The sequence below is a fragment of the Cryptomeria japonica genome, chromosome 2 (genome assembly GCF_030272615.1).
Source record: "Cryptomeria japonica chromosome 2, Sugi_1.0, whole genome shotgun sequence".
NCBI lineage: Eukaryota > Viridiplantae > Streptophyta > Pinopsida > Cupressales > Cupressaceae > Cryptomeria > Cryptomeria japonica.
In genome coordinates, this window is record NC_081406.1 from 203,233,066 (window position 1) to 203,246,242 (window position 13,177).

Consider the following 13,177-nt stretch of genomic DNA (forward strand, 5'->3'; position numbering starts at 1 on the left):
AGGGGTAATGCAAGATTTATCATTAATTTTCCTCCCCCTAAGGCTAATGCCTTAGTTATTGGACGAGTTTCCTACCGGTGCAGGAACATTTTGCTTTGTCGGTTGAGTAACCGGGTTGTTTGTCTCTATCGGTTGATATTCATATTTCCTAACCCCTTTCTTCTCATACACCTTCTGTATATCATCAACCTTTTGCTTTCCTTTCTCATCATTTCCTACTGGATTGTTCTTGCTTCTGCAAAACTTAGCAATATGTCCTATTTTGTTGCATGCATAGCAAGTGACATTATTTTTTTGAATTGCTTTACTTTATCCTTGATCATTCCTTGACTTGCATTAATTAGCCATATGTCCAAACTTTCCACATGCATGACATTTCACATTCATTCTACAATCTTCTATCCTATGACCATACTTCTTACAATTTGAACACTGCGCAGGAACTACATGATTGTCCTAATTTTTTCTGTTTTTGCAAATGTCTTTCCATATGACCAAATTTATTGCAAACAAAATATCTACCATTTAATTTATGTGCATTGGGTTGTCTTACCGATAATTTCTGGTTCCGGTTGATAGGTGGGTTCTCCTTCTGATCAGTTTCTTTACCTTCATTTGTAGTACCAGAGCTTTCTCCATGCTCAAATCCAAGACCTCTAGTGTTTCCCTTGCATCTTTGATCCTTGAATAGATCACCAAGCTTTGCAGAACTTTCTGTAAACTTGTCTTTGTATTCATTTGCAGTATCCAGATCTCCCCTTAGGACTGTTATCAATCTTTCCAACTCCTGCTCATTATTCTGGGTTTGCACTAGCTCAGATCTCAACATATCATTCTTGTGTGCCAGCCTAATGTATTCCTCAGATCTGTCTTTCAATGATTTTCCAATATTTTTTGCATTCTTCTTCCGGTCTTCAATCTCCTCGGACATCCTCATAGTTAGCGATTGCATTTCATTCTTCATGACAGTATTCTCCTGACTCAGATTCCGACATTGTTCTTTAAGGGCATTCTTTTCTTCATCATCCTGATTTTGTAAAAGTTCCTTTCTTCTAGCTTGAGCAGATGACAGCCTCTCATGTAGGATAAGAATGAATTCGTTTGTAGAGTTCAACTCATCTTGCAACTTCAAGTTCTTCATCCTTTCAACATCATAATCTTCAAGTGCTACTTCAAGTTGTTTCTCCATACTCATCTCCATGGATTCCAGATTCAGGATCTTCCTTAAGCTGTTAAACTTACTCCAAGGTACCAAGTTGTGATACCAATTGTTGGAATCCAAGAACACTGAGAGGGGGGGAGGGGGGGCGGAGGCGTTGAATCAATGTTCTACCGGTGAGATCAATTTTAACCTTATTAACAAAGTATTTTAGTAACTGGTAACCATAAAAGAATATAACAGTAAGTAGAAATGATGCCACCACAACAACATACACCATAACACATAGATTTATACATGGAAAACCTCAAAGAGGAAAAACCACGATGGGATTGGTGACCCACAATATCTATCCACTTGCCAAATGAATAAATATTACAATAGGGGCATGCACATGCAGGAAGGCCAACAACCTAGAGCGCATTGCTCATCACAAAAGGAGTCTCGTTGACTACAAACACCAAATACTAGTTTACAAACAAAATTCTGAACTCAAAGAATGCATCTGCTATGTTGGATGAGTTCTGGTTCAAGCATTGTCTGTACCAGTTGTCACTGTGTCCTCATTTACCAGTAACTTACTTCTCATCCCAAACCTCTAAACCAATAACCAAGACCGACTACATTATATTATATTTGCATTCAGTCAATCAACATTGCTTGCACAATATCACATCACTATATATTCCTTCTCTTTGTATGTATATCCAAAATAACCTAACCGAACTAACTTAAATACCCTTCCCAAACATAAACATGAATGCCTTATGTTGGCTTAAAATTATATTACAATTTATTTACATGTCGGCCTAAAAAAAAAAATACATTAAACTTTGTGACCGATGCCATTGATTATTGTCATGTAGATCAACCGAATCAATCTCCTATGTCGACCTCATATACCCATTCCTAGTTTGTTGGTTTCCCTTGTCTGTCAGATGACTTGAATATCGATTGTCGAATCATGAATATCGGTGAGTATCGGTTAAGTGTCCAACCCAAAGTGATGTTTGTTTCCATCAATGACAACACAACTAAACCAGATGAGTGTCAATTGCCAATAATTACATTCTCCACCTTGCTTTTCAATGTAGCAATATCTTTTTTTTCCCTCTCAATCTCTTTATCCTTCTTATTGATTATCTGTAGTTTCTATTTATTCCATTCTTCTTCCTTATCCATCATGTCTTTGAACAAGTCCAAGGCTAGAGACATCCATGAGAAAGACGTAGGCCTCTGCCTAACTACTTGGAGCCTTTAATGTATTAATCCCTCTTCTTCTCTCCTTGTTAGCACTTATTTATCCATCTTCTCTACTACAACAGCTAGTCCAAGAAGGCGCTCCATACCTACATCCTCTTGAGGCTTCTATCTTAACCTCCCTTCCTGCAACACCTCTTCATTCCTCTCCCCTTCTAACTCATGAACTTCCATCAGTGGATTGTCTTGCTGGTTAGCTGAAGAGGAGAATTGTAGGCCCTCACTAGGAGGATGATTGAAAATTATCCTCTTCCCTTCACTAGGGGTAGTATGAACGGATTTCGATGATTCAATTTGAATATTAACCATAGGCTCACTATGTTTAGCCACTTTCCTAGGTTTTCCTCTGAGCCTGTGACTACTTCTTTATGGTGCCTTCTTAGCCACTTTAGGGGTTTTGGTTTGTTTGTGTTTCTTGGTATATTTCTTGGTTTGAGAAGTGGTTGTAGGTGATTCTTGTTCTTTAGCTTTTCGTTCTCTAGGGCTTGGGATTTTCTTTTCCAACTTTTGTTTCTTTACCTTTTCCTCTTTTTCCTTAATTTTCTTTTGTTTTTGTTTTTGTTTTTGCACAACAACCCTAGTCCTCATTGGGGTTTCAGGTGAGACATTAACATAAGGGTTTGTTGAAGAGCTACGAGCATTACTAGATGAAGATTCAGATGGACTTGGTTCAACTGCAAGAGAGTATGCAGTATCTGCCCTAGATGTTGAGGCACTTGGGGTTAATTTAATATTTTCCTTCGTAGTTCTAACCATCTGGGTTAAAGCTTGACCCCTAAGTCCAACATTAACTGCTCTAAACTCTGTAATTACAACAAATTCATACCAAGACATCTAGGATATATCTCGGAAAGATCTTTCCACAAGCAATTTTATTAAATAATGGTGTGAGACAGAATTCGGCCTACCTTTTTTAGTTTCAGTTGCCATGATTCAGAGCAGATTATATAGCACATTTGACATGTTCATCCTCCAGTCGTGTCTCATGTGGATCAATAGTTTAAAATGCAGTGAATGGAGACAATATTGGCTACCTTCACAGGTAAGATACTTGATCACATAAACTAATACTTGCCTCCAATTGTCTAGTAAAGAGAGCCTTCTAGCCCCTTGCTTGTCCAAAATTAGTGGAGGGTCATGAGGTTTAGTGAATTCAGCCCTGGCAAACATGCATCCTTGTCTTCAGGGTATTTTTCACTATCCATGGGCAACCCTGAAACTTTAGCTATCCACCACTCTGTAGAAATTACCTTTAACCCTTTCACCATTGCTTCGCCATTCGAGAAAGTATGAGCAAACTCCATAGCAATGTTATTATTAAAACCATTTATCTTCAAGAAATAATGCAACCATCCACACTGCGTGAACTTTGGCTCACAAAGAGGATCTTGAAGAAGTATCATATGAATTGTAGGCTTATTTTGAATAAGTGGTCCTCTTATTGTGTTACCTTTAGCTTATATCTTTTAAATTTTCTTAAAATACCCTAAATGCACCTCCTGCAACTTCTTACGAAATTTCACCCCTCCACCAAGACAATAACCCTTCAATTCCCATCTTTCAGTATTATTATGACAATTAGGCTCATTAAAGGATATACCAAATAAAGGGATCATAACTTGAAATGGCGGCAGTGTCAATACAACTAGGCTCAAAATGGGTAAGTTTAATATTAAAGAAAGGTCACATTATACATGTAAATTGTCACTTCATCTTAGGTTCAGAAGATTTTTTTAAATAAAAAAGTGACATGTTAACATACAACTTAAAAAAAAGGTCATGACACGGATGACACATGTGTACCCTTCCCCCAACCTAAATTGTGACAGGTGTCCTCACATGTCTAGTGTAGAAGTGTAGGAAATTTGGAAGAGATATACTATGTGCATTATGCATATTAATAAAGTAGTAAGAAAATAAAAGTATATGAAATAATGAATATACACGATTTGTAAGTACCTACCTGGAGTTTGTCATTAATGCATGATGTCCACACATTGTGGGAGTAGGTATCAATTTGAACAAGTAAACTGGCTGAAAAGTGAAGTGGAATGATGGTGAGGTGATGTGGAAGACAAGTGATGTGAGATGAAAAAGGTGGTGAATTTATTGATGGAGAAATGTACTCCCATGAGGAGTAGAATTATTTATTATGAATGCATGCAAATATTTGACTAGGTAGAAGGTGGGAAATTAAGTCCACCTTCTTCAACTTTAAGAGTTTCGGAACTATGAGTAGCATTAAATTGTTGCAGGAACTCCTGTTCAGAAGTTGGTTTATGGTAAAGTTTCAAGCAATGACCATTGACTAATAGCTTGAATTGCACAGGGTCAATCGTTGTAAGTTGCATAGCTCCATTGGGAAAAAAATATGCAATTTTATATGGGCCTAACCACCTTGTTTGCAATTTTCTGATGTTGTCTTTGTACTACAATTTATGCTAGAAATAAACCCCCATAGTGTTCATATTGACTTGTTTCCCTCTATTTTTACTTTTCCCACCAAAACAACACTTTTTCCTTGATTTTCATTTTCCCGCCTTCCTTTTCCATCTAATATGTTGTCACACCATATCTACTTTTGGTGAGTTCCCACTTATGTTGGTGTGTACTTTTCCTATTGTGTTATGTATGTATGATGTCATGGACATGTCATTTTGTAGGCAGAATAGTCGTATACAAAAAGACATGCGGCCCCATTAATGAGTTGTGAACCTTTTTTCAATTTATATATAATTTTTTTATATGTATTTAATTTATAAATTTATTTTAATATTAGATATATGTATATATAATTTAATATATCCTAAAATAAAATAAGATTTTTTAAAAGTATATTTTATTAAATATATATTTTTGTTTTTAATATAATTTTATTTATTTATTGAATTCATATATGTCTAAATAAAATAGATTTTTACTATTTATAAAAGAGATAATGATGCATTTTATTAAATATTCCTTATATAAGTAAATAATATAATATATAACTATCTTTAAATGATTTTTTGATGAATAGGCATTTCCATTAAATTAAGTATATAAGAGTACACTATTTACAAAAAAAGGGTGGGAGGAATAAATCACTCCTCGAAAGTCACTTGGGCAGAGCCTGGAAACACCCAAAAAAAGCTAGTCAAAACACGGGCACAACCCGAAAATCCAAAAACAACACAAAAAGACTAAGAGGCTAGAGTAGTAGCAGCAAAAGGAGGAGGTGGATCCATGTCATCCTTTTTACCCCATATATCAGCGAGGTCAGGGTGGGTCTGGAAGAGACCACCCATCCTCAACAACCTCTTCTTATTCATCTTTACCTTTTCTCATTGGAGAAATAGCCAAGCCAAGCCAGGGGAACCCTTTAGAACAATTGGGCCAACCAAAATCACTCGAAGGTGAAGAGGCACTGCCAACTACAAGCCACCTAGAGGCAAATCTGCTTCAAGGGGGAGAGGTTGAGCGGCAATGTGGAAAGTCTCTCCCTCTGCCAGAGTGGCGATGATGAGCCTAAGAGCAAGGCGTGTGAAATTTGCCAGTGGAAGATGATAGGACCTAAAATTATGTTTTGTAAAATTTGGTTGTTCTGGTTTTATTTTGCCCTCTGTAAAGTTATCAGGGTTTAGGGCTTTAGGGGTATTGTCTTTTCTTGATTAAATCTTGGTTTGAAAGAAAGTTTTTGGTCCTTTTTATATTTTGTCATTACCTTTTTCCCACTTAAAGCCAAGGGTTGTTTACCATGGGTGGGGTCATTTCATTTTCTAAGTGTTAAGTGATGGGTAACCAGTTTATGAAAAATGATTTTTCTTAAGTCGCAAAATTTCCTTATGACCAGTTTCCTTTTAAATATTTGTGCCCACGATTTCCCTAAGCCCAAAATTCCTAAGTATTTCAACTGTTTGCTAAAGACAGGATGGATCCAACGATTCGCACTTCCCCGTGATCAAAGATGTGAGGGTTTTAAAGACCGTGGCACTGCGAGATTGTGCCACATGTTATCAGCGGAAACTAACAGGATTGGTAGTATAATCGGTCGAAGCATTGTGTTACCGGTTCTCGGGCGGTAAAGGTCGGTCTACTAACAGTCCTATCATTTTGCATGTGTTCAAAATGAACAAAGATGTTTTATCCTGAGGTAAAAGGTGCTCAATTTTTAATTCTGGAGGAGTTAACGGGCATTGTGTTGGACAGTAAAGTTTGAACACATCTGACGGTCCCCATGTTCCCGCGATGGAATTTGCAAGGAGGTTACGGACCGTGACATCATGAGATGATGCCACATGTCCCAGGTTGGTCAGGAAGGCTTACGGTGAGGCCGCTAACGGAGTCTGGTCGAAGGATGATGTGGTACTGATTAGTCATGATTTTGTGAGTCCGTTGGTACAGATGGAAAGTCAAGTGTTGAGTTGACAAGAGATGATCATTGGAATTACCAACTTGGAGGATGATCGATGACCAGGTTTCAAACTTTTTTAAATGAAAAGTTATGAGTCGTTGTTTTGCTCACACGAATATTAATGGCGGACGAGACATTTGCGTTCTTTTCTAGGAAATAATTAAAAGAATCTTAAAAGGTTTTTCTTCATTCACAAAAGATTTCATAGCAATCCAGAAGGTTTTCCTGCTGCTAAAGGAGGTTGAAACAACTCTCTGTGACATAAAATTGTCATCTCTAGCGAAAATCAAAGCAATAAATTTATCTGAGATCTCCATATGTTCTTGAAACAAATTGATATTATAAATTGTGTGTGAAGTTGTGAGTAGAGAATTCAATTTGTTCTAGGGTTATGTGCTAGACAAAGTAATGAAATTTCTTTGAATTACTCTGGTAATTTAAAATCTTGTACTAGCCCTAGTTTTTTCCTTCCCAAATTTGGAGTTATAGTATAAAGCCCTAGTTGTAGAAGATGGCTCCCTCACAGAAACATTTAGGACAAGTGGATTATATGAAAAGAAATCTATATGATGATTTCTTGGACCAACTGGAGCCCTCTATAAATGATAAACAACAAGGACAAATATTTGTGGATGGAAAAACCCTTGGGGAAGGGTTAACCGACAAAGCATTCCTCTTAGCGGATGCTAATATACCGATGACTGGGTTGGAAATGTTTAAATTATGGTATGGACAAAGAAAATTGCATTCCCCATTATCCAGTCCTTGGCAGTATGATTTGGGTAAGTTGGTAGTACCGGGTGTTTTCATGGATGTCGACCTACTCAAAGCTATTGCAGATAGGTATGACCCAGTTTCAAGGGTTATTAGGGGAAATTATGGATAAATTCTATTAACCATTAAAAGGGAAGAGTTCCAAGAGATTTTTGACCTATATGAACCATCCCCGAGCCCAGTGTAGATAGATTTAAATGAGCAAAAATAAGAGTATTACAAGATGAGGGAATTCATTAGAAAGAGTTTCCTTCCAATGCATTTAGCCAAAGAAGGGAATCCAACACACCATATTGGCCCTAGCTCAGAGGATCCATTCCCAATTGGTGTTTTTGCTCCCTATTTTTCGGCTACTTTCTTCTCGTTATGCCAAATATTGGGTTTTAATCCCATTATAGTGATGCCACCTAATTTTATGTACATGGCTATGCAAATACAACATCCAAACTTTACAGTGGTTTTTGACTTTGCCCCCTACCTTGACGAAAAGATTCATGAGGGGTTACTACACATTAAGAATCAAGTTGTTGGAGCAAAATTCTCTTGGTATTCTTTACTTATGTATATGTTCCTTTCTAGGAATGTAGATTACTTTGACGGTACCATGAACCTCAAAAGGACAATTGATAACCAGGAGATGTCAGTACAGCTCTGGAGCACAGATATGTCTTGGGATAGACAAGAGGCTAGATTTATAAGGTTTGATAACAATTTTGCTTCTAGGTTGAGGCAAAAGTTGATAGTAAATCCATCAAGGATTCTTAAGGAACTACATGATTTTGTGAGACCCAAGGAGAGGGTGCCTCTTGCTAGGATTGAACATAATTGGGGGGATTTTATCCCTTACTCTATAAGTACTATTATTAGGATCTATGGTTTCTCCGGACAACCACATGTACTGCCCTTCAACATTCCTCCGAGAATGGGTTTTGCTAAGATGATGTGGCAAATAGGATGCATTCAGGATAAGGATTTAAAAGGAAAGGGAAAAGGAACAATTTTCCTGAATTACACTATTATCCCTTATTTTGTAATTCTAAAGGGAGGATATGATAACTTTGACAAATTATTTGCTCCATATCATTTGGGGGTAAGTATAGCTAGAAACAGTGATCCTGAGGGTTTTTACAAAGATTTTTAAACAAGAATAAAAGGAGTTCTATTGCCCCATGTGCATAATTTTTCTGAGGACTTAATCAGAAATGAATTTGACCCCATGACTCAGGAATGGAGAAAAGACAAGTGGATAATCTTTAGAAAATTATGGGCTGCTATCCAAAAGATGGATCCAAAATATGATCCATTAAAGGATTTTTCCCCATTTTGTGCCAAGATTGATATTGTTATGAAAAATTTTAAGCAGTTGAAGAAGATTTTAAAAGAGAAGATAGCTAAACTTGAAGAAGTTCATAGCTAGAAACATTCAAGCTCACAACCTCCTTTATCCCATAGAGCAAGTGGCATGGTAGCAGGGAGGCCTATTCAGGAATCTTCTCACAAACGAGCAAGAGAAGACACAAGCGATGAAAAAGATAGTAGTAATGACAGTGGGAGATTGATAAGGAGAAAGGGTAAGAAGATGATGAGTTCAAAGCCTTTCCCCAAGATACAAACTAAGCCTTTTCAAGGATTCAAGATCATTGAACTTAAAGATTTTGACAGAAGTCATTCGCCATCAGCTGTATCTTTTTCACCAATAAGGTAGGATGAGGAACAAATGGAGGAAGATAGGTTTATTGCAACAAATGTAGAGATGCAATTTGGTGTTCCTGCATTGCCTCCTAATTTGGAGTTGAGTCTTACTCCCTTGGATATCCAAGGTAAATCCTTCAAAGATGCGAGAAAGGAGGCATGTGACAAATTCCTTGAGGATGATGCTTTTGTAAGGAGCTAAGCTTTTTTGCAGTTAGTATGGAAGACAAAGGTTGAGGAATATAGAAGAAGAATTACTAAGAAGAAGATCCAAAGGCTAGATAGATCAGATCAAGAAATCAAAGAGGAAGTAAAGAGTGAAATGAAGGAAGAGTTTAAGGAAATCACTGCTGATGAGGGCAGGAAAATTGTAAGTCGGGTTGGAGTTTTTATCTTGCTAGAATGGGACATAGCAGATGCAGTAGTATTTGACACAAATAGGAAATCAAAGGAAGAAGAAGCAGGGTTAGCATTAAGAGGATCAGATTTTGCAGATGATTATGCAACCTTGGCAATATGGGCACTAGAGGAAGGACCTAGGAAGCCTAATATTAGTGATTTAAACCCCAAATTGAGAGGAAGCTTAATTATAAAAAAGAGCATCTGACACATCAAGTGTAGAGGCTACAAAGTTAAATGTTGATGTTGCTAATCTGGCACATGAGAGCGCAAAAAAGGAAGCTTCAGAGAAGGCTAAGCTAATAAGAAAGTTTGACAAGATTTTATAATCATGATTATAATGCATCTCAGAAAATGTGTGTGGAGTTGCAAACGAGAGTGCAACTCCTTGAGCAAGGACAAATAAAGGTTTCCTATCCTACACTTACAGGGCCGTCTAAGCCATCAACATCCAGGTCACCACCTATGGCCCCGGGAGGAGAAGTAGCTCAACTAAATACAAGTACTGATGTCCCTGGTATGGCATTAGTCCCCTATGATGATGATGATGATGAGCCTGATACTACAAGATCAACTGAACCAAATGAGTCTCAGCTTTTAGATAAGATTTTTGAATTAGAAAATAAATTGAAAGAATAAAAAAAACAATCAGTTGGGCAACAAAAGGATATAGTTAGCTCAGTGCTAACTCATTTAAATGAGAAAGTTGATAGCAAGTTAAATAGTATCCATGCTCTATATTCTTTACTTTTTAATGTTATCCAAAATTTTAATGATGATAAAGAAGTGGCAATTCCCCTATTTACAAAATAGTTGCAAAGAGGAAATGAGCTCAGAATGATTTCCATGGCCTCTAAATTACCGAGAGACCACATGCACTCCAACCAACATATTTGTTGGTAAAATCAATGCAGGAAGCCCAAATTTTGCCAGAAAATATAGAAAGAAAGGTAAGGGAATTGATAAAGAGTTTTAGTGAATTAGAACAAACTCTTTTGCTAGAAATTGAAGATAAAGAAGGGGTAGTCAATCCTTTACAATTTTGGAAAGAGGAGGCAGAAAGAGTCATCAATACCCAGGTAGAAATGATTTGTGAAGGCATAAATATGGATATGTTGGAGGATAGCATGGATAAAATAATTGCTATAGGATCATTTTGAAAGAGAGGCAAACCAAGTAGTCGTTAAGTATATTCCATACAGGGCAAAAGCTGATGAAGTCATGAATTTCAATTGGCCATCTGATGAAGACTATAGTGTGTGGAGTAGCATGTATCTGAATGATGAATAAAAGTTGTAAATAGTTTGTATAACTGTTTTTGTCTTTTAGTGGCAGATATTTGAACCTGTATAGGCTGCATACTTTGATCCTACATAAGCAAGTTTGAGGATGATTGTTTTATATAACATAATGGAATTATATATAGTCATTCTGAGATGGCAAGTGTCTCCTCTGGCCCGAATCTTGTTTTCTCCCTTATTTTTTATAAAAGAGAATTCAGGGCTATGAGACAGGGTTCAAATTTTTGCTCCCTTGAGTGTTCCAAATTTATATTTCCAAATAGCAAAGTCTAGGTGAAACAAAAGGGTTGTAAACGGTTATTTTACAGAGCAGAATAGAAAGAGTCTTGTGTCTATAATTTTTGCAGGTTCTTGAAGGAGTTATGTATGGATTGTATTCTTACAGAGACAACAAAATTATTAAATAAATATATAATTCAAACCCACTTCTCTCCAGTGTATTGTTCTATCATGTTTTGAATGCATATTATCAAGGATTTTATCATTCGTTGCACTATTGTGGTGTATGCATTTTTATTCATGCTTTGGTCTAAGGGGTCAATTAAATGCTTGAATAAAATTGCAGAGTGATAGGGATCTTTACAGGGATTTTTGATAAGTAGTTATGGGTAGGGATTATAAATATAATGTATTGCAAGGCACTATTATCTTAGGTTATATGTTGTTAGATAAATTGTGTCAGAAGTACAGTTTAATGCAATATGAATTCATGTACCCAATGGAGTAAGGCACTGATCATAGTTATGTGAATGCCTTGGTATTTATTTACTATTCGGAATCACCACTGGTTTGCTACAACTTGTTGAATATCTGAATATTTTCATTTTACATGAATGTTGTCATGTGTATCAATCATCTCATGCTCCAAGTTGTTTGAGGATCACTAAGGAATTTTCCATTCCTGAGCATTATCCCTTATTGTTGAGTCTTTATATGAGATTATCTTCTTTGTTTCATGCATGATTTGTGAGTGTGGCGTAAAATCACAAATAAGCATGGGGATCACCCTCCCTGGTTTTGCAGACCCTAAAGTGCAGAAGGATCTCACATCCTTGTTATTGTTGGTCCAAGTCTGAAGGATATTAATGAGTTGGAAGTGGCTTTTCCATAGATATTTTAGAAGAAAACAAGTTGGTCTCTGCCTTTGAGTCAGTATAAACCCGTTTTGGGGCACCAACAGAAGAGGGGCAACCATGCCAGTGGCCATGGACCAAAGAACGATCACCAGAGGTAGAAGGGTCTGGCGGAATCCTGAAAATCGTACAAGGGGCATTACCCCAGTGATCAAGTAGCACCTACAAGTGGGCCACCTCAAGAGCCACTTTATTCACTCGTACTTGAATCTGTAACATCACATTATTGTAAATACAAGCTTTAGCATACAAAGAAACATGAATATCAAGAGAGCTATGAGAACACAACATTTTTGTGTTTCTCTAAATTGAAGAGGATTTCCATCCTAAAAGCATGCCATATCTACTTGAATTTGAAGGGGAGCCGAGAGGAATCTCCTAGCGAAACCATATGCCAAGAGAAGAACTCGGGTCAAAAAGGCCTAAAAAATCATGTATCCGTGTCCACAGCTATTGAACTCTTTTGCAAAACCAGAAGAGATGCATCAAGGTCTCAGGCAACCCACAAAAGGGACAACGAGAGTTTGGAACCCTCAAATGCGTGAGATGAGAACCCAAAGGCAAGCCTTGGAAAAGAATATACCAAGCAAAATGAGCCACTTTAGGCAATTTAATATCAAACCAGAGAGTAAGAAATCTACGACTCCAAGTTCTTTGCGAATATTGCTAGAGCCATCTAAGATTCAAAGTGGTAACCATAGGCAAATGAGGCACAAGCCAATTATAACCTATCTTGAGTTTATAATTACAGAAAGCGATGTTGGGAAACCAATGCCAATATTTCCACTAAGGCCTCATAGAATGAATACCAAGCTTGTGTAGCATATTCAGAGGCAGCAAAAAAATCACAAGCTTAAATGTCTATCATTCTGGTCAAATGAGACAAAATTGGGTCTACAAATCTTCCCAAGAATAGAGATTCATAGTGACATGAGAAAAAAAAAAATCACGAGTACGAATGTCTATTTGTGAAAATGTAGAGCATGAATTCTAGGAACATGGGCAAGAGGAAGCCCCTAGACATTTATGAGAGGCAAGCACCAAATATTGTGCTAGCTAAAGGAAA